We start from the raw sequence: 24,344 nt of genomic DNA, 5'->3' as shown, positions 1-24,344 counted from the left end.
CTTCCATTTAGTGGCTAGAAAGATAGTCAGGGACAAATTAAGTACATGAAAGTAAACATCTAGACCTACTTTTGCATCAACCTTCTATTACTCATTAGGTCTGTGACTTTTCACTCGTATGAATTCCTTAAGACATGTTCTTATCTGTGAAATGGGATCAAGTAGTTTCTTATAGGTACTTATTATCTTGTGTGATAGATTGTATTATTGTGCTCAATTGTATTAGTCAGGACAAAAAACACATCAGTAATTTGAACACGAAAATTTTAGTATATCTAATCATAAACTGACATAAGGTGGTTAAATTAAAAAAAAGAAGATAAAAGAGGACTGTAAAGGGCACACACATAGCAAATGCAGGGAGCAGCTGCCACCAAAATGAGAGAGAACAAGGAAGTGACAAACTGCTTAGAAGACTGTCCCCTCAAGGGTGAGATTCAAATGCTTTGGAGAAGGTGTATCTACCTTACCATAGGAGTATGCATCCTGTTGGTCTGATTTGAAGCTTGTATGCAGAGAAACTTGCTGGGGGGTAAGACTGCAGCTAGCCGGTAGACTTCTGATGTGACTGCTACCATGCCTCCTACACAATGAGCTTCAGACCGCTACACTGTGGGGTGCGAGGAGGGGGGAGGGATAGCATTAGGAGATAAACCTAATGTAAATGATGAGTTAATGGGTGCAGCACACCAACATGGCACATGTATGCATATGTAACAAACCTGCACATTGTGCACATGTACCCTATAACTTAAAGTGTAATAAATAAATACATAATTAAATAAAATTAAAAAAAGAAAAATAAATAAAATAAAATAAAAATTAAAATTAAAAAACCCTCACTGGAACCATGATACGCTTGCCAGATAAAGCACAAGACATTCAGCTACACATGAATTAACCAATGAATAATTTTTAGTATGTCTCATACAATATTTGGGGTATATAGTATAATGAAATTATTCATTATTTATCCAAAATTCAAATTTAACTGGGAATCCTTTATTTTGTTTGCTAAATCTGGCAACTTTAATCAGGAAGGAAAACCTTTGCTCCTGCTCTGGCTTTGCAGTGTCCCTCCAGCACCCTCTATTGACCAACATTGAGCTGACTAAAGAGAAATGTTTACAGGGTCCAGCTCCAGTATCACACGGCAAGGCAATAAAATGAAGATTTGGGGCTGGGTCAATACATCAATGATTCCCCTCCTCCAACCTTTCCTGTTAGAAAAGTATAACTTACTTTCTCCTTAACAGGTGATTTGCTGTATCTCCTTAACAGGTGATTTGCTGTATGCTGGAGTGAGAATAATGAACATCCTCACTCCATTGATTTTGAGTTTGGCCATCTGATATGCATTGATTAGTGGTATATGAGCAGATGTAATGTGTGCATCACTAAAGCAAAAGCTTTAAGAAGACTTGTGAATTTCCACAAGTTGTTATTGTTTCCTTCTGTCATGAAAATAGTATATCCCAAATAATAGCTATTTCTTCAGCTTAGATTCCAAAATGAGAAAACTCTTGGAGAAGATATTTTGCAGCTCACTCACAACTGCTAGCAAGTTATGCAAAAGAAAAGAAACGTTTGCTCTGGTAAGCAACTGAGATTTTTCCTGTTTTAAAAACTGCAACAGACTAATACACTTAACATATATAAAGCACTGGTTATAGTTCTTAGCATATCACTTAACTTTGAATTAGATAAACAACATGGCATATAAAAAGTAACATACATTTTGAAAGAAGAAAGATTTGCATTCTAAATAAAGCTTTATTATATATTAATGTTAATGTAATAATCCATCATAAAGAGAGCAGATAACCCAGAAAAAAAGAGAGAGAGCAGATAACCATGGAAGGATAGCAGGCTAGATAATAACACACTCAGACTATTGTAGAAAAATTACTCAAATTCAGCAAACTTTTTCTGTGAATAGTCAGATAGTAAATATTTTAGGCTTTGTAGGACATATGGTGTCTGTTGCAATGACTAAACTTTGTCTCAGCAGTGCTAAAAGAACCACAGACAATATGGAATGAATAAGGGTGGCTGTGTTCCAATAATTATTTTTTTTTTCAAAAACAGGAGATAGGCTAACCACAGGTCATAGTTTGCCAGCTACTTCCCTGACAGAACTATTCCACTCTTACCCCTTGACATGTAGTTCCCCACTAAAATCCAGAATAATCTATTTAAAATACAAAACAAATCAAATTTTATTCCGCTTAATAACCTCCTTGGTCTTTCCAACATACTTAGAACAAAATCAAGACCTTGTATCATGACCCCTAAGACTGAATAAGTTCTGAGACCTGTTTAATTTTCCTAAGCCATTTTGAATGTCGCTCTCTCTGCAATAAATGACTTATGGTTTCTTGTTCTAGTCATCACTGTGGATGCCATTCTTTGTAGGCCCTGACTGTACTCACACAGTTGCAACTTGTCAATTTCCTTCGTGCTTCCTAGAGCGCCCCACACCTCCTGTCCTGGGCTTCTTTATTGATGCTGCCATGTGGGAAAACAAGACTCTCACTTGTTGCCAAAACATGCACATTCCAGGTGTGCAGGGGAGTAATATGTTGTGGTTTAAACACTTGATCAATGGGCAATGGTAGCTGGTGGGTAAATTTTCTCACTTCTTCTTAAGACAGTTTATATGATTTCTCAGAGAATTCCTAAAGAGCAAGCCAACAGTCACTCTTACCTGATAAGAGTTAGCTTGATAACATATCCTCATATTGGCTCTACTGCCTATTAGGTTTCACCCTCCTTGTGCCTACTTCTGCTCTCTGGGTTTTTACTTTTCAATAGTGGCGTATAATCTTCACAGGGCAGGAGCATCACCATCATGGACAAGCACCTTAATCAAAAACTGCCTAAATCCAAAGGGCATGAGCCTAATGGCTAAGGTCAGCATAACGATAAACCAGAAATAACATCTCCAACCAGAAACATTCCAAACTCCTCCCTGACCAGAGACATGCTAGCCTCAAGATAATGTCCTTTGCTGGAAAGATGTCAGCCCCAAGATATCCTCCCCTCTGCCCAGAGACATTCCAATCCCATCATAAAACTTCTCCTCCACACAGAAACATTCCAAGCTTGTAATAAGCCTCCTTACCCTGAAACCAATATATACTCTTAGTCTGTAAGAGAAAGCACTCCTGACCAAAAAAAATCAGCCAGAAGCACCTCTCAGGTTTTTAATCTAAAATAAACCTGTCTTTGACTGTCAAGCCACATTTCATGTTTCTTTCCTTTTTCTTAGCTCTTACAAACCTTTGTCTAGGGCCTGGCATTTGGGAACACAGACTGAGGTACCACATCTCACTCTTGCTTTTCTGGCCACACCACCCTTTTGTTTTCACTGGAACTTGGAAGCTTGTTCTTATCCTAGGGCCCTTGCACTTACTGTTCTGTCTGCACCCAGGTCTTTGCGTGGATGGCTATTTTATGTCATTCAGACCTCAGCTCAAATATCACCACCTCAGAAAAGCATCCCCTGGCTAAATCCAGACAAATGAAATCTAAACAAACACTCTGCTATTCTATATATATTACCAGGTTTAATTATTTTCATAGCTCTTGGTACTATAAAAATTCTGATTGCTGCATTTAGTTGCTTTGTTATTCTCTCTCTTGCCACTGCCTTTGGTGAACCCCCAGGAGATTGTAAGCTCCATATGAAAGGAACTGTTGTCCACTATGCTTCCTGATGCACCTCTACATCTAGAAGAGTATCTAGACCTAAGAGGCACAGGGTACACATTGTTTAATGTTAATGAATAAATGGGAATTCAAACTAGGGAAGAGGCTGTGATTTGAAAACCTAGTTAACTAGAAGCCACTCTTATTAGTCAGCTGTATAATACATCCTCATGTTGGCTCAATCAGCTTCAGGGAACCATAATCAAAGGAACAATGTAAAACGGGCAGAAAATGAAGTTTATCTTTGGAAAACAGAATGATTGTTTCTGAGATGGGCACAGCTAGATCTACACTGAGTTCCCAAAATGGCCAGATAATATTTGGAATCCTAAAAGAGAGAGAGTTTTTTTTTTAAAAGCTTTTAAGGAAATTGGGTCATCAATTGGAGTACCTAATTGGTAATCTGCATAATAAGAAGGCTAGCCCATTGGGTTAACCCATTTGTACTGGAGTGAATATGTGAATACAAGGAGAAGTAGCTACATATGTAAAGTATTAAATCTTTCTGAATCAATTAAATGCATCCTGGTTCACATCTGGACATACTAGATAACTGGTTGTGAAATAAATCCAAGCATTTGATCACTTTCAGAGAAACACTTTTAAGAACTTATACTTTGTAAGTTCATTTCCCTCTCACTTTGATGAGGGCTGAGCTATGATCAGGTATCAACCATGGCTTTGAGAAATGAAATTCTAGGAAAATGAGGATAATTAAATGCAACCCAAAGTGGCATAAGGGACTTTTCTTCCAAATCTGCTCCTAGGACCCATGCTTTATTTTAGGTTTAAATGATAGAGGATGATATACAGTGCAGATTGCCCATAACTTTTTTAATTTAACAAAATAAAAATCCGACAAAAATAAAAATCTTTTCATGTTGCCTCATTTTAGAATAGTTTACATTCTAACACTAGAGAATTGTCAGAGAGTCTGCCCCATTGTCAATGAGATCATGTCTTTATCCTTTGATTCCTTATGTTCATCAAATTATACTGTTTTATCACATAATTGGCTTTAAGTTTAACATTGTGTCTGATACACAGCAGTCACTCAGTCCATGCTTCTAAAATCAAGAAGTCCTTATGTAGCTTTCGATTTAATGCACCGTTGCTACTGTCTTAGGCTGTGCTTATTGCTACAACAAAGTTCTATAGACTGAGTAGCTTCTAAGGAACAGAAATTTATTTCTCACAGTTCTAGAGGTGGAAAGTCTAAGATTAAGGCACTGGCAGATTTAATGTCTGATGAGGGCTCTATTTTTTTTTTTTTGAGAATGAGTCTTGCTCTGTCACCCAGGCTGGAGTGCAGTGGCATGATCTCGGCCCATTGCAACCTCTGCCTCCTTAATTCAAGGGATTCTCCTGCCTGAGCCTCCTGAGTAGCTGGGATTACAGGGGAGCACCACCACGCCTCACTAATTTTTGTATTTTTAGTAAAGACGGGGTCTCACCATGTTGGCCAGGCTGGTCTCGAACACCTGACCTCGTGATCCGCCCACCTTGGCCTCCCAAAGTGCTGGGAATACAGGCATGAACCACCGTGCCCAGCCAGATCTATTTCTTACAAATGACATCTTGCTTTGTCCTCACATGGCAAAACAACAAACAAGCTCATTAAAATGGAACCCTCATGCTGTAATCGCCTACCAAAGACTCCATCTATTAACACTATCACCTTAGGTGTTAGGTTTCAGCATATCAATTTTGAAGGAACACAAACATTAAAACCATAGTGGCTACCAAGGGACAGGTTGCGGATTGCCATTTTAATCCCCTCCCATAATATCATCTTTCTGTATCAAGATGCTATTCGAACTTCTTTTCAAAAACACACAATTTCCTATAGCAAGAAAGAAGCATATAATCATTTGTGCACCAAAACATAAGCTTCTTGACTTCAGATGGAACTGTGACTTTTAAATGCCCTGGGATACTGAGATGCTCTCTTTACTGCATGCTATGGCTTCAAGTCCATTTTTCTCAAAGAAAATACCAACTTGTCCCAAATTAAAACTCAGTCTTCTTAGTTGAGCTATGTACAAGATGTGAATTCATTGGAGAAATCCTGGAAACTTCCTTTTCTTAGAACAAACATTTATTTCTCCCTTCTCTCCCAACTTTTTCTGACATCATTTTACTAGAAAGAAATGAAAGTCCTTTTAACTTATGTAGGTAGCATCCATAGCCTATAATGGAAAGACTGTTGAGGTCTCAAAAGAGAAATGATTTCTCAGCTGAGAGTTTCACTTCTAGTGGCACGGAGGGTAGGAAAAACTTAAAACAAGAATTAAAGAAAAGCCTTTTTTTAATATATTTGGCCCTAATGTGGGTAAAAGACTCAAAAGGCCTAGAAAGAAAGGAAAATGAATCATTCTTAAAGCTCTTTAAGAACTCAACCAACTCTACCTGAGAAGGGAAAAAAGTGATTCAGATCTAAAGCTCTTGAATGCAATTTGGCTGTGCTAAAAGCAAGAGCCTATGACATCTTCATACTAGAAATGGAAAAAAATGCTTTTGGAAAATATGGAAATCATTCCTGGATGTCACACTCTTTCTTCTCTAAGAAACTCACATTAACCCTTGAAGAAGAGCCTTCACTTTAGTTACTGTCTTGATCATCCTACCCTTAGCTAGTTAAATATTGCCACCAACCTTTTTTTAATTGTTAATACTCTGTTTAACTGGAAATCTGATGGGTTATCCTAGTCATTGAGATCAGTAGAAGAGTTTAATCAATTTCTAAAAAATAAATCAACTTTTCATGCCCTTTATAATCTCAATGTAACACATTGCAATTCATAGCCATTACACTACATTTATCTTTAATGAATAATAAATGGTACATTGGTATTGATTGAACAAGCGATTAAATATTCCATCAGTGGCAGAACACAAAAATATTTTTTAATTATTAATAAGCCACCAGCTTTGCTTGTCAGGTACAATCATCTTTTTGTTGGAACAACTTATTTTCATTTTTATTATCATAGTCAAGTGCAATCAAATGCCATTTCAAACCACTTCTGGTCAATCTCCAGCATAGGACCGATAACTTCTAGTTTCACTTCTTAACAGCTATGAAGGGCAATAGATTTGGCAAAAAAAAAAAAAAAAAAAAAAAAATACATATGAAACAGATGTGGAGTTCATGTAAAAATCCAAGAAAGAGAATTATAAAAAAAAATTTTATTAGATTTTCTCATACTGATTTCAAAGGATAGGTATAATAAAGTACTTGTGAAATTTCATGAAATATTACATACATAAAACTTTGAAGACTTTATAGACTCATCATATGTACAAAAGAGTTTACCCTTATCAAAAGAAGAAGAGAAAGAGAGAAATTAAAACTGTGTGCAGAACATGGTGATTCTAAATGAACTAAGAGGGGAGCAAATATTTAAAAAATTGGAGTTTGATTAAAGTAACCCATGGACTATAGTTTGAATGTGTGCCCCTCCCAGTTGCACATTGAAACTTCATCCTGATTGTGGTAGTATTAAGAGGTGAGCCTTTTAGAGAAATGATTAAATGCCTTATGAATGGGCTGGAGGAAGCTAGCTTAAGCCCCTTTTCCCCTTCTGATTCTGCCAACCATGTGAGGACACAGTGTTCATTCCCTCAGGAGGACACAGAAACAGGACGTCATCTCAAAAGCAAAGAGAGCAGCCTTCACCAGACATCAAACCTGGTGGTCCTTGACTTTAAACTTCCCAGCCTTCAGAGCTGTAAGAAACAAATTTCTATTATGTATAAATTACCCAGTCTGTAGTACTTGTTATACCAGCACAAATGGACTAAGACACAAACCAAAGAGCATGAGGACATTAATTTCCTAAGGTAATTTTCACAGAATTCAGATACAACCGTGAGGTGGGAAGTTATGAACACATTTATCTGACACATATTTATTAAATTTCATTAGACTTTTAAGGTCTTAGACGTTTGAAACTCCTTGCTAAAACTTTGTGATCTATAAGAACAAAGCAGACATAGGCCCTGCCCTCAAAGTCTTACAGTGCTTTGGAAAGAAAAAAAAAGGCACGTAAATATCATCTAAATTATGAAATATATTATTGTGTGAAATTAGCATGTTATATTTATATTTGTTTCTCTGGCATCTAACACAATTCCTGGCACAGTTAGAAAAATGTAAATTAATTTATTCAAGACAAATTTATTGAATATCTATTATATGTTTCATCAAAATACTAGACATGCAAAGATGAATAAAACATTGTCCTTCATCAGCCCACAGTTTAATAGAAGAATGAGATAGTAAACATTTGTTGAGTTGAATTGACAAATTTATGATCATTGCACTTCAGGAAATCTCAACCTGAAAAATTCTAAAATGAAAAAATAGCAAAAGTCATGGGAAACTGTAGAGAAATGGTATAATGACTAGATATCCACATATCATCCATTAATCATCATGGAGTTTGACTCCAAGTAACATAAAACCTGACAGAGCTTTAGAAATATGGATTTCTTTCTTTTTTCTTCATCTTAAAAAAAATGGAGGTCAATAGTTTCAAGTGAAGTTTCATTGACTCAACAAGGTTGGAGCCTCCAGTGGCATGTCTGTAATTTTCTTGGCCTTTCCCTTATGATTGAAAATGATTGAAGCAGTTCTACCTCTCATCTTCACGCTGCACTCAAGGTAGGAAACCAGAGCTGGTTCAAAATACAAAAATTCACTTCCCTCTTCTTACTTTCTTTGAGCAAAAGAGTCTCCCAGTACCCCTCCCCCGCAGACCCCATATCGCATCAGACTGCTATTATGTCTCATTGCTCAGAATTTGGCTACATGACTGCCTTTAAACCAGCAGCCCAGCCCACCTCTTCTGCAAAAAAAAAAAAAAAAAAAAAAAAAATTCCAGGCTACTGTTTTAGGAAAGAAGACAGAAGAGAGATTTTTTAAGGATGTGAAGCAAATAGTGCTGGCCACAGATCCTTAGCAAAAGGAAAAGAAACTAGGCATAGAAACAAATGAGATGGTACATATCTGATAAAAAACAACTTGAAAATGGCAGATATAAATGACAAGGAAGGCGTACATTAAAATAGATAAGTGGTTCCTACCTGAAGGCATCTGCAATGTGACAGGGTCAGTGTTTGAAGGGCATTTTCAATCCTATTAATACAGAAAGAAAGAAAGAATAGAACAATTTATCACTAGGGCAGAAGGTACACCTTTTATCAACTGGCATTTATTGAGCACTTATTACTTGTAAAGCTTTTTGCTAGTCAATGGGGACCATTCAGAAATCTGTCTTTCTCTTGTATTTTGGCCCTTCTGCTGCTCTTGATTTCCAAAAACTCATTCAATATATATAGGAAAGAATGTATCTGAGTTTTGAGACAACATTATTTAAAAGTGGCTAAATAGTCCCTGAATAAAATTTTTTTAAAAAGTGAGAAGGCAGGTGATATGGTTCAGCTGTGTCCCTGCCCAAATCTCATCTTGAATTGAAGCTCCCATAATCCCCACATGTTGTGGGAGGGACACCCTGGGAGGTAATTGAATCATGGGTGTAGTTTTCCCTATACTGTTCTTGTGGTAGTGAATAGGTCTCACGAGATCTGATGGTTTAATAAGGGAGCGGGTTAAATAAGGCAGTCCCCTTTCAACTGGCTCTCATTCTCTCCTTTTGCCCACCGCTGTGTAAGAAGTCCCTTTCCTCTTCCTTCGTCTTCTGCTATGATTGTGAGGCCTCTCCAGCTGTGTGGAACTGTGAGTTCATTAAACCTCTTTCCTTTATAAATTACCCAGTCTCAGGTATGTCTTTATCAGCAGCATGAAAATGGACTAATACAGCAGGTTTCTGAATTGTCATAGTGTAATCAAAGTTTCCCAGCTGGACATCCAGCATACCGGTGCAAGGAGGAGGCAAACAGTCTATCTACTTGGGGCAGCCAAGCAGGGTCAGGTTTTAGTTACTGCCTGAAGTCGCTTCTGTTTACCCCCATGTGCCTTATGCATAATACCACTTACAATACTCTGCAATTGGAAAAGAGTTGGATAATCCCGCTATAAATGACAGTTTGATATTGGACCATGGAAAACTTCTAAATGAATTCTTAATTCCATAGTTTACATACAACTGGGAAATAGAGAAATGATTATTTGGGGTCAGCATGCATTCACCAGGACACCTACTCCCAAACAAACATTGTTTTCCTTTTGTTGAGACATTGAAATGGGTGGATACTCGAAATGGATTCTCTAATAATGTCATAGAAGTTAAGATGAGACAGTACTCTCTAAATCTTCACATAGCACATTAACATAAATTAACCAAGCCAACTCAAGAAATTGCACTGATTTTTAAAATTAACAGTTTCTGATTACCAAAAATATCATGGTCACTCCCAAGATCTCATAATACAAACATTGTGTTCAGGCCTTTTCTATGAAACAAAAAGATAAAAAGATTCCACAATGTCCTCTTCCCCAAGCATCTTCACAGAAGAAGTGGCATTTGAGTGGAGTCATAAGGAAGAAATGAAATTTTCTTATGTGTATCTGGGAGGACAATTCAAGTTGTACTACTCTTGTCAATCATTGTGTGTGTCTTGCATAGAAAGGAGGTGCATTCAAACACAGAAAGAATGCATCAAGTGACAACGAGAGAGCACAGTGGTGGGTACAGAGAACAGAAGAGAAGTAGAGGCTTTTCCATTTCACCAAAAGTTGAACTAAATCTGTACAATTAACTTCTTTTTTTCATAAGATAGCCAAAGTCGGCTGTTACTTCTCATAAGAGAAAGAGGCTACCCGAATCATACTGTAGCAGAAGAGTGTAGTAAGGCTAAGAGAGAAGAGGAAGTGTCATGTTTATTGGGAAAAGAGCACAGCTCAGCCTGACCAGTTGATTGGAGTGCAGTATTTCTGATATACATGGGTCACACTCACACACACATATTCATAATACTTTGTTAGGTTTTGTTCCTAATTTAATTTAATTAGGCAAGTATACATAATCTTTGGAAGCAAAGAGACTGACATGGTTTGGCTCTGTGTGCCCACTCAAATCTCATGTCAAATTGTAATTACCAATGTAGGGGGAGGGAACTGATGGGAGGTGATTGTATCATGGGGACAGATTTTTCCCTTGCTGTTCTCATGATAGTGAGTGAGATCTGGATGTTTAAAAGTGTGTAGCTCTCTCTTCTCTCTTACTCTACCATATGAAGTAAATGCTTGCTTCCCCTTCACCCTTCTGCCATGATTGTAAGTTTCCTGAGGGCTCCCCAACCATGCTTTCTGTACAGCCTGTGAAACTGAGTCAATTAAACCTCTTTTCGTCATATATTACCTAGTCTCAGGTATGCCTTTATAGTAGTGCAAGAATGGAGTAATACAGAGACTACAGAGGCAGGGTAAAAGCAGATGAAACAAGTATCTCAGAAAAGATTTCCTTATTCCCCAAAGTGAGAGGTGACAGCATGCTGGCGGCCCTCGCAGCCCTGGCTCGCTCTCGGTGCCTCCTTGGCCTGGATGCCCATTCTGGCCGGGCTTGAGGAGCCCTTCACCCTGCCGCTGCACCGTGGGAGCCCTTCTCTGGGCTGGCCCAGGACGGAGCCAGCTGCCCCGGCTTGCGAGGAGGTGTGGAGGGAGAGGCACGGGCAGGAACTGGGGATGCGCGTGGTGCTTGCGGGCCAGCGCAAGTTCCTGGTGGGTGTGGGCTCTGCGGGCCGGCACTCGGAGCGGCGGGCCGCCTGCAAGCCCAGGGCAGTGAGGGCCTTAGCACCTGGGCCAGCAGCTGCTGTGCTTGATTTCTCGCCAGGCCTTAGCTGCCTCCCCGTGGGGCAGGGCTCGGGACCTGTAGCCAGCCATGCATGAGCCTCCCCTACCACCCGCCATGGGCTCCCGTGCAGCCCAAGCCTCCCCGACTAGACCGCAGCTCCCTGCCCCATGGTGCCCACTCCCATCGACTGCCCAAGGGCTGAGGAGTGCAGGCCCACGGCTCAGGACTGGCAGGCAGCTCCACCTTGCCACCCCAGTGCGGGATCCACTGGGTGAAGCCAGCTGGGCTCCTGAGTCTAGTGGGGACTTGGAGAACCTTTATGTCTAGCTAAGGGATTGTAAATACACCATTCAGCACTCTGTATCTAGCTCAAGGTTTGTAAACACACCAATCAGTACCCTGTGTCTAGCTCAGGGTTTGTGGATGCACCAGTTTGTACTCTGTATCTAGCTAATCTGGTGGGGACTTGGAGAATCTTTGTGTCTAGCTAAGGGATTGTGAATACACCAATCGGCACTATGTATCTAGCTCAAGGTTTGTAAACGCACCAGTCAGCACCCTGTGTCTAGCTCAGGGTTTGTAAATACACCAATCGACACTCTGTATCTAGCTAATCTAGTGAGAAGGTGTAGAACTTTTATGTCTAGCTCAGGGATTGTAAACTCACCATTCAGCACTCTGTCAAAATGGACCAATCAGCTCTGTGTAAAACAGACCAATCGGCTCTCTGTAAAATGGACCAATCAGCAGGATGTGGGTGGGGCCAGATAAGAGAATAAAAGCATGCTGCCGGAGCCAGCAGTGGCAACCCGCTTGGGTCCCCTTCCACACTGTGGAAGATTTGTTCTTTTGCTCTTTGCAATAAATCTTGCTGCTGCTCACTCTTTGGGTCCGCACTGCCTTTATGAGCTGTAACACTCACCATGAAGGGCTGCAGCTTCACTCCTGAGCCAGCGAGACCACGAACCCACCAGAAGGAAGAAACTCCAAACACATGTGAATATCAGAAGGAACAAACTCTGGACACGCCGCCTTTAAGAAGTGTAACACTCAGCACGAGGGTCCATGGCTTCATTCTTGAAGTCAGTGAGACCAAGAACCCACCAATTCTGGACACAAAAGTTTCCCCAAAATACATGTAGCTATGAGTTATACTGTCCAGGAAATGTAAGATCTTCCCTCTCTTAGATTGTTCAGTACTTACTGTGACCCTGTCCTATACTTAGGGGTAATATTGTTCTGGAAAAGAAGTAGTGTTTGAGAGCAGTGCCTGTACTAGCTTTTACAACCTGTATGACTAATACATGTGTTTCTTAACCTACACATGCCTCAGTTTCTTCAACCACAAAATAGATAAAACAGGATTATATCTGTACTACTCCTTTGAAAAACAGAAACAAACTTGATTTTGTTTTGTTCTCTATTTTTCATTTCAGTCCTGACTTCCTTGTTTTCACATTTACAAACACCTGAGACTGGGTAATTTATAAAGGGAAGAGGTTTAATGGACTCACAGTTCCACGTGGCTGGGGAGGCCTCAGGAAACTTACAATTACAGTGGAAGGCAAGGGGGAAGCAAGGGCCTTCCTCACATGGTGGCAGGAGAGAGAAGTACAAGCAGGGAAATGCCAGGTGCTTAGAAAACCATGAGATCTCATGAGAACTCACTAACTATTATGAGAACAGCATGAGGGAAACTGCCCCCATGATCCAATTGCCTCCAACTGTGTCCCTCCCTCAACATGTTGGGATTATGAGGATTACAATTCAAGATGAGGTTTGGGTGGGAACCCAGCCAAACCATATCATTCCACCCCTGGCCCCTCCCAAATCTAATGACCTCACATTTCAAAATGCAGTCACACCTTGTCAACAGTCCTCCTAAGTCTTAACTCATTCCAGCATTAACCCAAAAGCACACAATCCAAAGTCTCATCTTAGGCAAGGCAAGTCCTTTCCACCTAGGAGCCCGTAAAATCAAAAGTAAGTTAGTTACTTCCAAGATACAATGAGGGTACAGGCATTGTATAAATGCTCGCATTCCAAAGGGGGAGAAATTGGACAAAACAAAGGGCTACAGGCCCCATACAGGTCTGAAATCCAGCGGGGCTGTCATTACATCTTAAAGTTCCAAAATAATCCCCTTTGACTCATCTCACATGCAGGGCATGCTGATGCAAAGGGTGGGCTCCCACAGCCTTGGGCAGCTCTGACCCTGTGGCTTTGCAGGGTACTGCCCGCCATCCTGGCTGCCTTCATGGCTGGCATTGAGTGTCTGTGGCTTTTCCATTCACACTCTGTAAGCTGTCAGTGGATCTATCATTCTGGGGTCTGAAATATGGTGGCCCTCTTCTCAGGCTCCTCGAGGCACTGCCCCAGTGGGAACTCTGTGTAGGGGCTCCAACCCCACATTTCCCTTCTGCACTGCCCTAGCAGAGGTTCTCCATGAGGACTCTGCCCCTGCAGCACACCTCTGCCTGGACATCCAGGCATTTCCATACATTCTCTGAAATCTAGGCAGAGGTTCCCAAACCTCAATTCTTCTGTGCACCTGCAGGACCAACACCACATGGCAGCTTCCATGGGTTGGATTTTGCACCTTCTGGAACAATGGCCTAAGGTGTATCTTTGCCCCTTTCAGCTACACCTGGAGCAACTAGGATGCAGGGCACCAATCTCGAGGCTGCGCACAGCAGGGGGTCCCTGGACCTGGCCTGTAAAACAATTTTTTCCTCCTAGACCTCCAGGCCTCTGATGAGAGTGGCTGCCACCAAGATCTCTGACATGCCTCGGAGATATTTTCCCCATTGTCTTGGTGTTTAACATTTGGCTCCTCACTATTTATGCAAATTTCTACATCAGGATTGACTTTCTCCCCAGAAAATGGGTTTTTATTTTCTATTGCATCACTGGGCTGCAAAATTTCCAAACTCTTATGCTCTGCTTCCCTTTTAAACATAAGTTGCAATTTCAGATTATCACTCTCAAGTTCAAAGTTCCACAGATCTCTAGGGCAGGGGCAAAATGCCACCAGTCTCTTTTCTAAAGCATACCAAGAATGGCCTTTGCTCCTGTTCCCAATAAATTCCTCATCTCTGTCTAAACCACCTCAGCTAGGACTTTATTGTCCACATCACTATCAGCATTTTGGTCAAAGCCATTCAACAAGTCTCCAGGAAGTTTGTAGGCCTAGGTGCACATCTTTCTATCTTCTTCTGAACCCTCCACACTGTTTCAACTTCTGTTACCCAGATCCAAAATTGTGTCCACATTTTTGGGTATCTTTGTGGAAATAGCCCACTCTCTCTGGTACCAATTTACTGTGTTAGTTCATTTTCACAACTGCTATAAAGAAATACCCAAGACCAAGTAATTTATAAAAAAAAGAGGTTTAATTGGCTTAACAGTTCCATATGGCTAGGGAGGCCTCAGGGGACTTATAATTATAACGGAAGGTGAAGGGGAAGCAAGGACCTTCTTCACATGGCTGCAGGGAAGAGAAGTGCAAGCAGGGGACATGCTAGATGCTTATAAACCATCAGACCTCATGAGAACTCACTCACTGTCATAAGAACAGCATGGAAGAAACTGCCCACATGATCCTATCACCTCCCACCATCTCTCTCCCTTAACATGGGGATTATGGAGATTACAACTCAAGATGAGATTTGAGTGGGGACACAGCCAAACCATATAATTCCCTTTCAGTTAAAAAGGCACTTTCACAAATTTTGCCACATTGTCATTTATAGTTATCCCACCATAAGGGTATTGTTTCCAATATATGGATCAGGAATACATAAGTCAGATAAATACTTCACCAGTGTACAAACATTACAAATCACCATATCTTATAAATATTCCAATTCACATTCAGTAAGTCTGAGGCCAGATCTGAGAATTTGCATTTCTAACATCCTCCCAGATACACTGAGGCTGCTGGCCTAGAGACTACACTTTGGATTTAGTATTAACATTAAAAAGAGGGTCTACAAATTATTCTCAGGTATTCTGATAGTATATTCCATTTTTCTTCACAGCAAATCACTATTCAGTTCACGTGCTTATACCTACCATAACATTTTATTGAAGTAATAATTTTGTACCACTATCTTCTGAGATGCTATTTTGTACTTATTATATAAGTATTATTCGGTATAAAACACAAATAGAACATTTATCTTACATAATAGTGGCATGTGTGATTATAATGCATGAATGTAATATATACAGAGAGTGAGATATAATTCTTAGGTTCCTTTTTTATAGACAAAATGATATTTGATTTAAAGGTTATTGTCAGGTAGGCATGAGATTTAGGGATGCCACTATCTCTTCTAATATTTCCATCTGGTTTTGAGTCTCAGATTTGACCTATGCTTAGAGTGCAGAAAGTTGTGCCATTAAAATGCAGTTATAGTCTCAAAAGTGCCACCCTCCTATTTGTTCCAAACTGTAGTTTAGTGCTACAATTGCTGACTTTACCTACAAAAATACACTGTTCTCCTGCTAGCACTGCAAATTCTAATGAGCAATGGACTGGTAACACCAAATTCCATTGTGAATTAGAATTGTCAGCACAGTTCTGATGGCTGAATCTCTGCAACTTGACGAAAGGTACTCATTGCTTCATTGTGAAGTAGAGAACTGTGTAGTTTAGGAAGACTGATTTTTGGATTGCAAATTCAGCTCATTAAGGGTAGATGGATGCTTCTGATTCAGTGTACATAAAGTCAATGTCATCATTTTTATTTGTACTTTTTGAAACCGGAAAATGCTTCTAAAAACATATTTTAAAAAGTCATCAGTCACAATCTTTGATTATCACAATTTAGTGTACATAATTTCATATATCCTTTTTATGTATCATTAATTTAACTGTTGCCAGATAAAAAAATTAGATAATGGGCTCATGCTCCATATCTTGGTTCAAAAATGATACAAAATGACAGCAAAGTGTTGTACACTCTCTCGAGAACGACATAATAGAAATAAGTAAATATTGATTTTAACACAGCAGATTTTACCAATATTCAATTATTCTAAAATTTGATCAATTTGAAGGCAATCAAAACAATGCCACAGTGATTGCTGATCTTTATTTTAATTTTCAGTTATAAATTAAAAAAAATTTATTTAGACCTCAAAATTATTTATTCTATATTTGCAACTTGCTGCCCATTGCTGCAGAGTGCATTATTACAATGAAGTGATACTAAATTTTCCCAATTTTAACTTGAAATCACGCTCCCACATTGTATGTCACATAGATATCCCACATGGTATATCACCATGCCTTTCAAATCCTTTCAAAAATGTCATGAAATTTTGTTTCACCTCCATCTGAAATGCCCTTTTCTGCCAGCTATATTTTCCTTATTATTTTTTACTAATTTTTTTATCTTGACATAATTGTAGATTCACATGTAGCTGTATGAAATAGTACAGAGAGATCTCATGTACCTTTTACCAAGTTCTCCCAATCTTGCAAAACATCTTTCAAAGCTATAGTACAATACCACAACCAAAATCATGACATTGATAGAGCCAAGATATGGAAAATATCCACCACCAAAAGGATCTTTTATGCTTCTTTTTACAGCCATGACCACTTTCCTCCTCTCCTCCACCTTAAAGCCTAGGAATTATTTGTATGTTCTTCATTTTGACAATTTTGTCATTTCAAGAATGTTATGTATAAATTGAATCATGCAGTGTGTAATCTTTGAGAATCTGCTTTATTTTCATTCAAAATAGCTCTGTGGAGACATATAAGTTGTCGTACGTATCAATGCCTTGTTCTGTATATTGTTGAGTAGCACGCTTGATGTTTATTACTACAGATTGTTTATCTTTTCACCAGTTTAAAGGTGTATGGGTTGTCTTCAGCTTGGAATTACTGTGAATAAAACTGCTATGAGGCCAGGCGTGGTGGCTCATGCCTGTAATCCCAGCACTTTGGGAGGCCAAGTTGGGCAGATCACCTGAGGTCAGTGGTTCAAGACCAGCCTGGCCAACAGATGAAACCCCATCTCTGCAAAAATCCAAAAATTAGCTGGGCACAATGGCGGGTGCCTATAATTCTAGCTACTCCGGAGGGAGGCTGAGGCAAGAGAATGGCTTGAACCTGGGAGGTGGAGGTTGCAGTGAGCCGAGATCGTGCCATTGAACTCCAGCCTGGGCAACAGAGCAAGATTCCATAAAAACAAAAAACAAAAACAGAAAACAAAAAACAAAAAGCAAAAAACACTGCTATGAACATTTCCATGTAAGTTTTTATGTGGATGTAAGTTTTTGTGTCTCTGAAATATATGCCCAGGAGTCTAATTGTTGGATGATATAACAGTTGCATGGTTAGTTTTTTCAAAGAAAATGAAAAGTTGCTTTATATAGAACCTGTACCATTCTGTATTCCTATCAACAACCCAACAGCTTCTCTGCATCCACACGAGCATTTGGTGTTGTCACTATGGTTTTTTAGTTTTATTTTTGTTTTTTAAGGACAGGTCCTCACTATGTTGTACAAAGTGGACTTGAACTGAGCTCAAACAATACTCCCTAGTAGCTGGGAATACAGGCATGAGCCATTATGCATGACTACCGTCACTATTTTTTTCATTTTAGCCATTCTGATAAATATGCAATAATATCTATTATAGCTTTAGTTTAAATTTCCCTAATGGCTAATGATGTTGAACATCTTTTTATTTATTTTATGCCATCTCTATGTCCTTTGTTGAATTACTGAAATATATATCTGTGTCTTTGCTCATTTTCTGATTAAGTTGTTTAAATTTTTCTTTTCTATTTTTGAGATTTGAGAGTTCTTTATATACTGTATATACTAGCCTTTTGGGTTTTTGTTGTTGATGTTTGTAGAGACAGGTTTTCACCATGTTGCCCAGGCTGATCTCGAACTCCTAGGCTCAAGCAATCTGCCCACCTCAGCCTCCCAAAGTGCTGCTGTTACAGGAGTGAGCCACTGTGCCCAGCCTATACACTAGCCTTTTGTTAAATATGCCATTTGCCAATATTCTCTGAGGTTATTGTTTTTCTTTTCGTCCTCTTGCTGGAGTTTTTCAGAAAGCAGAGGTTATTTATTTATTTATTTATTTATTTATTTATTTATTTATTTATGAGACAGAGTTTTCCGTCTTGTTGCCCAGGCTGGAGTGCAATGGTGCAATCTCAGCTCACCACAACCTCCTCCTCCCGGGTTCAAACGATTCTCCTGCCTCAGTCTCCTGAGTAGCTGGGATTACAGGTTCCCACCATCACACCTGGCTAATTTTTGTATCTTTAATAGAGACGGGGGTTTTGCCATGTTGGCCAGGCTGGTCTTTAACTCCTGACCTTGTGATCCACCCGCCTAGGCCTCCCAAAGTGCTGGGATTACAGGCATGAGACACCGCGCTCTGCCATAAATGTTTTTCTTTTATGGGTCATGCTTTTGGTGGGAAGTCTTTTTGCCTAGACATAAACACAAAACATTTTCCCAAAATTATTTTTTTAGAACTTTACATTTAAGCTCATATTTCATTTTTACTGTATTTCTCAGGCATGATATTTCAGTCAAGGTTGTGTGTGTGTGTGTGTGTGTGTGTCTTGTTTCTTGGCTGTGGATATCCAATTGTTCTCACATAATTAGTTGAAAAGCCTATCATTTCTCCATTGAATTGGATTTGCACCTTTGTCAAAAATCAGCTGGGCATATTTGTGTGGATTGATTTCTGGTTTTTCTATTCAGTTCTATTGAACTATGTGTCTATCTCTCCACAGTCTTGATTTCTCTAATTGTATAATAAATATTGAAGTAAGGTAGACTGATTCTCCCTGCTTATTTCTTCATTTTTCAAAATTGTCCTCATTATTCTAGTTCTTTTGTCTTTCCATGTAAATTTTATAACAATATTGTCTATAACTACAAGATATCTTGTTATAACAATATTGTCTATAAGTGCAAGAATTTTGATAGGATTGTGTTAAAACTGAATATCAATTTGGGGAGAATTCACTTATTTACTGTGTTGTGTCTACCAACCAATGAACATGGTATGTCTCTCTTTTCATTTAGATCTTGATTTCTTTCATCAACATTTTAGCATAAAAATTCTTTTCAATTCTTTACAGCTAAGCATTCCATTTTTACACCAATTATAAATAGTATGTTTTCTTTTTTAAATTTGAGTTTCCCCATGTTTATTGCTAGTATATAGAAATACTTTTTTTTGTAAATTTATCTTGCATCCTATGATAATGATGAACTCATATTTTACCTCATATCTAAGAGTTTTGTTGTAGATTTCTTGGTGTTTTCTTTACCAATGGAGAGTCATTTCATCTGTAAATGGAGACAGTTTTATTTTTTCCTTTGTTATTTCTATGCTTTTCATTTCCTTTTCTTACTTTCTTGCACTTAAAGAACTATCAGCCCAATACTGAATAACAGTGATAAGAGCAGACATCCGTGCCTGGTGACTGACCTTAGGGGTAAATAATTTATTATTATACCATTAAATATAATGTGAACTATGCACTTTTTGTAAGTGCTCTTTATCACATAATAAAAGTTTCCCTCTATTACTGTATTCCTAAACTTTTCATTATTAAAAATTATTGAATTTTCTCAAATACACTTCTGTACTAAATGACATGCTTGTGAGATTTTCCCTTTTTTAGCTTGCTATTATGATGGATTATAATAATCAATTTTTGGATATTAAACCAGTCTTGAATTGCTGTAATAAACTTTGCTTGATCATGGTGTATAATTCTTTTTATACATTGATAAATTCATTTACTATTGTTTAGTTAAATATTTTCACATTTTTATTTATAAAAATATTGAGCTACAGTTTTATCATTTTTTGTAATGTCTTTGTCTGCATCTGGCATCAGGGTAATAATACCTTTATAAAATAAGTTAGAAAGTATTCTCTTCTTTCATACTTTGTGGAAAATATTGTGTATACTTCATTTCAATTCTTTAAATATTTTGAACAATTATTTGGTGAAACATTCAGGTTCTAGATATTTCTTTTGTCACAGTTTTTCAATTACAAACACAATTTCCTCAATAGTTGTAGGGCTATTCCAATGATCTATCTTGTATCATGCAGTTTTAATAGTTTATGCATTTCAAGAAATTGGTCCATTTTGTATAATTCACCTTTTTTGTGTGTAGAGTTGTAGAGTTGTTCATGGAAATTTTTTAAATAATCTTTCTCTTAATAGTTGATTTTATTTATATAAATTACAGAACAGATGAAACTACTATGGTGAGGCCGGGCACGGTGGCTCAGGCCTGTAATCCCAGCACTTTGGGAGGCCGAGGCGGGCAAGGTCAGGAGATCGAGACCACCCTGGCTAACATGGTGAAACCCCGTCTCTACTAAAAATACAAAAAAATTAGCTGGGCATGGTGGCGGGCGCCTGTAGTTCCAGCTACTCGGAAGGCCGAGGGAGGAGAATGGCGTGAACTTGGGAGGTAGAGCTTGCAGTGAGCTGAGATAGCGCCACTGTACTCCAGCCCACAGTGCGAGACTCTGTCTCAAAAAAAAAAAAAAGAAAAAGAAAAAGAAAACTGCTATGGTGACAGAAATCATAACAACGTTTTCCTGGGAGAAAAGATGATCTATGAAGGGATACAAGGGAATTTCTTGGGGTTTTGTAAATGTTTATATTTTGATTATGGAGTTGTTAGCACAGATATACACATTATGAAAACACTGAACTGCAGCCTTAAATTTGTGTGCATTTTCTTATAAGTAAATGATTCCTCAATAAATTATTTAGAAAATAAAGCTGTTAGAAATGTATATATGAGTCATCTTTCACATGTACATTTTTATTGTAAATTGACAATTTATAAATGTAGAAATGTATGGGGTACAAAATTATTTATAATTTATATTTTTGATTTATGAATACAATGTGCAATAATTAAATCAAACTCATTAACATAGCTATCACCTCACATACTTAACAGGTTTTGTTGTGAAAATTTTTGAAATTTACTCTCCTAGCAATTTTGAAATGTATCATATGCTATTATTAATTACATTCAAGATGCTGTACAATGTGACTCAAAAAATACAAACATATTCCTACAACCTAATGGACATTGTGTCCCCTTTGACTGTCATGTCTGCACTCCCTTCACCTCTGGCCTCCATAACAACCATTCTGCCCTCTGCTGCTATGAGACTGATTGTTTTAGATTCCACATGTAAATGAGAACATGCGATAGCTATCCTTCTGTTCCTGATTTATTTCACTTACTGTAACTTTCTCTAATTCCATCCATGTTGTCACAAATGGAAGAATGTCCTTCCTTTCTTAAGGCTGAATAGTATTTCACTCTGTGTATAACTGAATTTTCTTTTCTCTTTTATTTTTTAAATTAAGTAGTTTTAATTTCAAGTAGCCTACTGAACTATGTTAACTGCTTATATAATTGGGATAAATTGTGTTAGGTGTATTTTTTTAACTTTTGTTTTAAGTTCAGGGTATATGTGTAGGTTTGTTATATAGGTAAATTGCATGTCAAAAGGGTTTTATGTACAGATTATTTCACCAGCAAGGTAATAAGAATACTAACTAATAAATATTTTTCTTGAATATTTTCCACCTCTCACCCTCCACCTTCCAATAGGCCCCAGCGTATGCTGTGTCCATGTGTTCTCATCATTTAGCTCTCATTTATAAGTGAGAACATATGGTGTTTAGTTTTCTGTTCCTGCATTAGTTTATTAGGATAATGACCTTAAGCTCTATCCATGTTGCTGCAAAGGACATGATCTCATGTCTTTTTATGGCTATGTAATATTTCATGGTGTATATGTACCACATTTTCTTTATCCAGTCTACCATTGGTGGGCATTTAGGTTCATTCCATGTCTTTGCTATTGTGAAAAATGCTGCAGTGAGCATAAGTGACATGTATCTTTATGGTAGAATGATATAGCCAATAATGAGATTTTTTGGTCAAATGGTAATTCTGTTTATGTTGAGATATTGCCACGCCGCTTTTCACAATGGCGGAAAAATGTACATTTCTGCCAGCAGTGTATAAGCATTCCGTTTGCTTCACAACTTCACCAGCATGTGTTATTTTTGACTTTTTAACAATAACTATTCTGACTGGTGTTAGATGGTATCTAATTATGGTTTTCATTTTCATTTCTCTAAAGACTACCGATGTTGAGCATCTTTTTTTCATATACTTGTTAGTCACATGCCTGTCTTCTTTTAAAAAGTGTCCATTCGTGTATTTTGCCCCCTTTCTAATGGGTTGTTTTCTTTCTTGTAACTTTGTTTAAACTCTTTATAGGTTCTGGACATTAGACCTTTGTCATATGCATAGTTTGCAAATATTTTCTCCCATTTTATAGGTTGTCTGTTTACTCTGTTGATAATTTCTTTTGCTGTGCAGAAGCTCTTTAATTAGGTCCCATTTATCAATTTTTGTTTCTGTTGCAATTGTTTTTGACTTCTTCATCTTGAAATTTTTTGCCAGGGTCCATTTCCAGAATGATATTGCCTAGGTTATCTCCCAGAATTTTTATAGTTTCAGGTTTTACATTTAAGTCTTTAATCCATCTTGAGTAGATTTTTGTACATGGTGTAAGAAAGGGGTCCAGTTTTAATAGTCTGCATATGGTTAGCCACTTATCCCAGCACCATTTAGTGAATAGGGAATCCTTTCCCCATTGCTTGTTGTTGACTTTGTTGGAGATCAGATAGTTGTAAGTGTGTTACCTTATTATAGTCTCTATTCTGTTCCATTGGTCAATGTGTTTGTCTTTGTGCCAGTACATTGCAGTTTGAGTCATTGTAGCCTTGTAGTATAGTTTGAAGTTGAATACTGTGACACCTTCAGCTTTGTTCTGTTTGCCTAGAATTGCCTTGGCTATTCAGGCTTTTTTTTGATTCCATAAGAGTTTTAGAATTCTTATTTCTAATTATGTAAAGAATGTCATGGTAGCTTGATAGGAATAGCACTTAATCTGTAGATTGCTTTGGGAAGTGTGGCCATTTTAACAATATCATTCTTCCTATCCATGAGCATGGAATGCTTTTCTGATTGTGTCATCTCTGATTTCCTTGAGTAGTGACTTGTAATTATGATTGTAGAGGTCTTCCACCTCTCTAGTTAGCCCTATTTATAGGTATTTTATTTTTTCGTGACTATTGTGAACAGGACTGTGTTCTTCATTTGGTTTTCAGCTTGGACATTGTTGGTGTGTAGAAATGCTATTAATTTTTGTACATGGATTTTGCATCCTGAAACGTTATTGTTTTTCAGATCTAGGAGCTTTTGGGCAAAGACTGTGGGGTTTTCTAGGTACAGAATCATATCATCTGCAAATAGAAATAGTTTAACTTTCTCTCTTCCTATTTGGATGACTTTTATTTCTTTTTCTTGACTGATTGCTCTAGCCAGGATTTTCAATACTATGTGGAATATTAGTGCTAAGAGTGGGCATCCTTATATGGTTTCAGTTCTCAAGGGAAATGCTTCCAGTTTTTTCCCATTTAGTATGATATTGGCTGTGAGTCTGTCACAGATGATTCTTATTACTTTGAGGTATACTCCTTCGGTGCCTAGTTTTTTGAGGGTTTCAGCCTGAAGGGGTTTTGAATTTTATTGAAAGTCCTTCTTGCATCTATTGAGGTGCTCATGTGTTTTTCACTTATAGTTCTGTTTATGTGATGAATCACATTTATTGATTTGCATATGTTGAACCAAACTTGCACCCCAAGGATAAAGTCTATTTGATCATGGTGGATTAGCTTTTTGATGTTCTGCTGGATTCCATTTGCTAGTATTTTGTTGAGGATTTTCGCACTTATGTGCGTCAGGGATATTGGCCT

At 38.1% G+C, this 24,344-nt stretch overlaps 1 long non-coding RNA gene across 1 annotated transcript in view; it reads right to left on the bottom strand.

The window, feature by feature from the left end:
* Window positions 1–469: 469 nt before the first annotated feature.
* The window catches only part of LOC134762150 (uncharacterized), a 104,404-nt gene continuing 80,529 nt past the window's right edge, over window positions 470–24,344 (bottom strand). Inside the window, exons 3-4 of the long non-coding RNA XR_010141854.1 lie at window positions 8,800–8,851; window positions 470–610 (exon numbers count right to left, since the gene is read on the bottom strand). This is a non-coding gene — a long non-coding RNA (uncharacterized LOC134762150). The remainder of the gene's footprint in view (window positions 611–8,799; window positions 8,852–24,344) is intronic.

The sequence above is a fragment of the Pongo abelii genome, chromosome 9, assembly GCF_028885655.2.
Source record: "Pongo abelii isolate AG06213 chromosome 9, NHGRI_mPonAbe1-v2.0_pri, whole genome shotgun sequence".
Lineage (NCBI taxonomy): Eukaryota > Metazoa > Chordata > Mammalia > Primates > Hominidae > Pongo > Pongo abelii.
The sequence above is the reverse complement of the archived record's forward strand: the minus strand, read 5'-3'. Positions and strand labels throughout refer to the sequence as shown.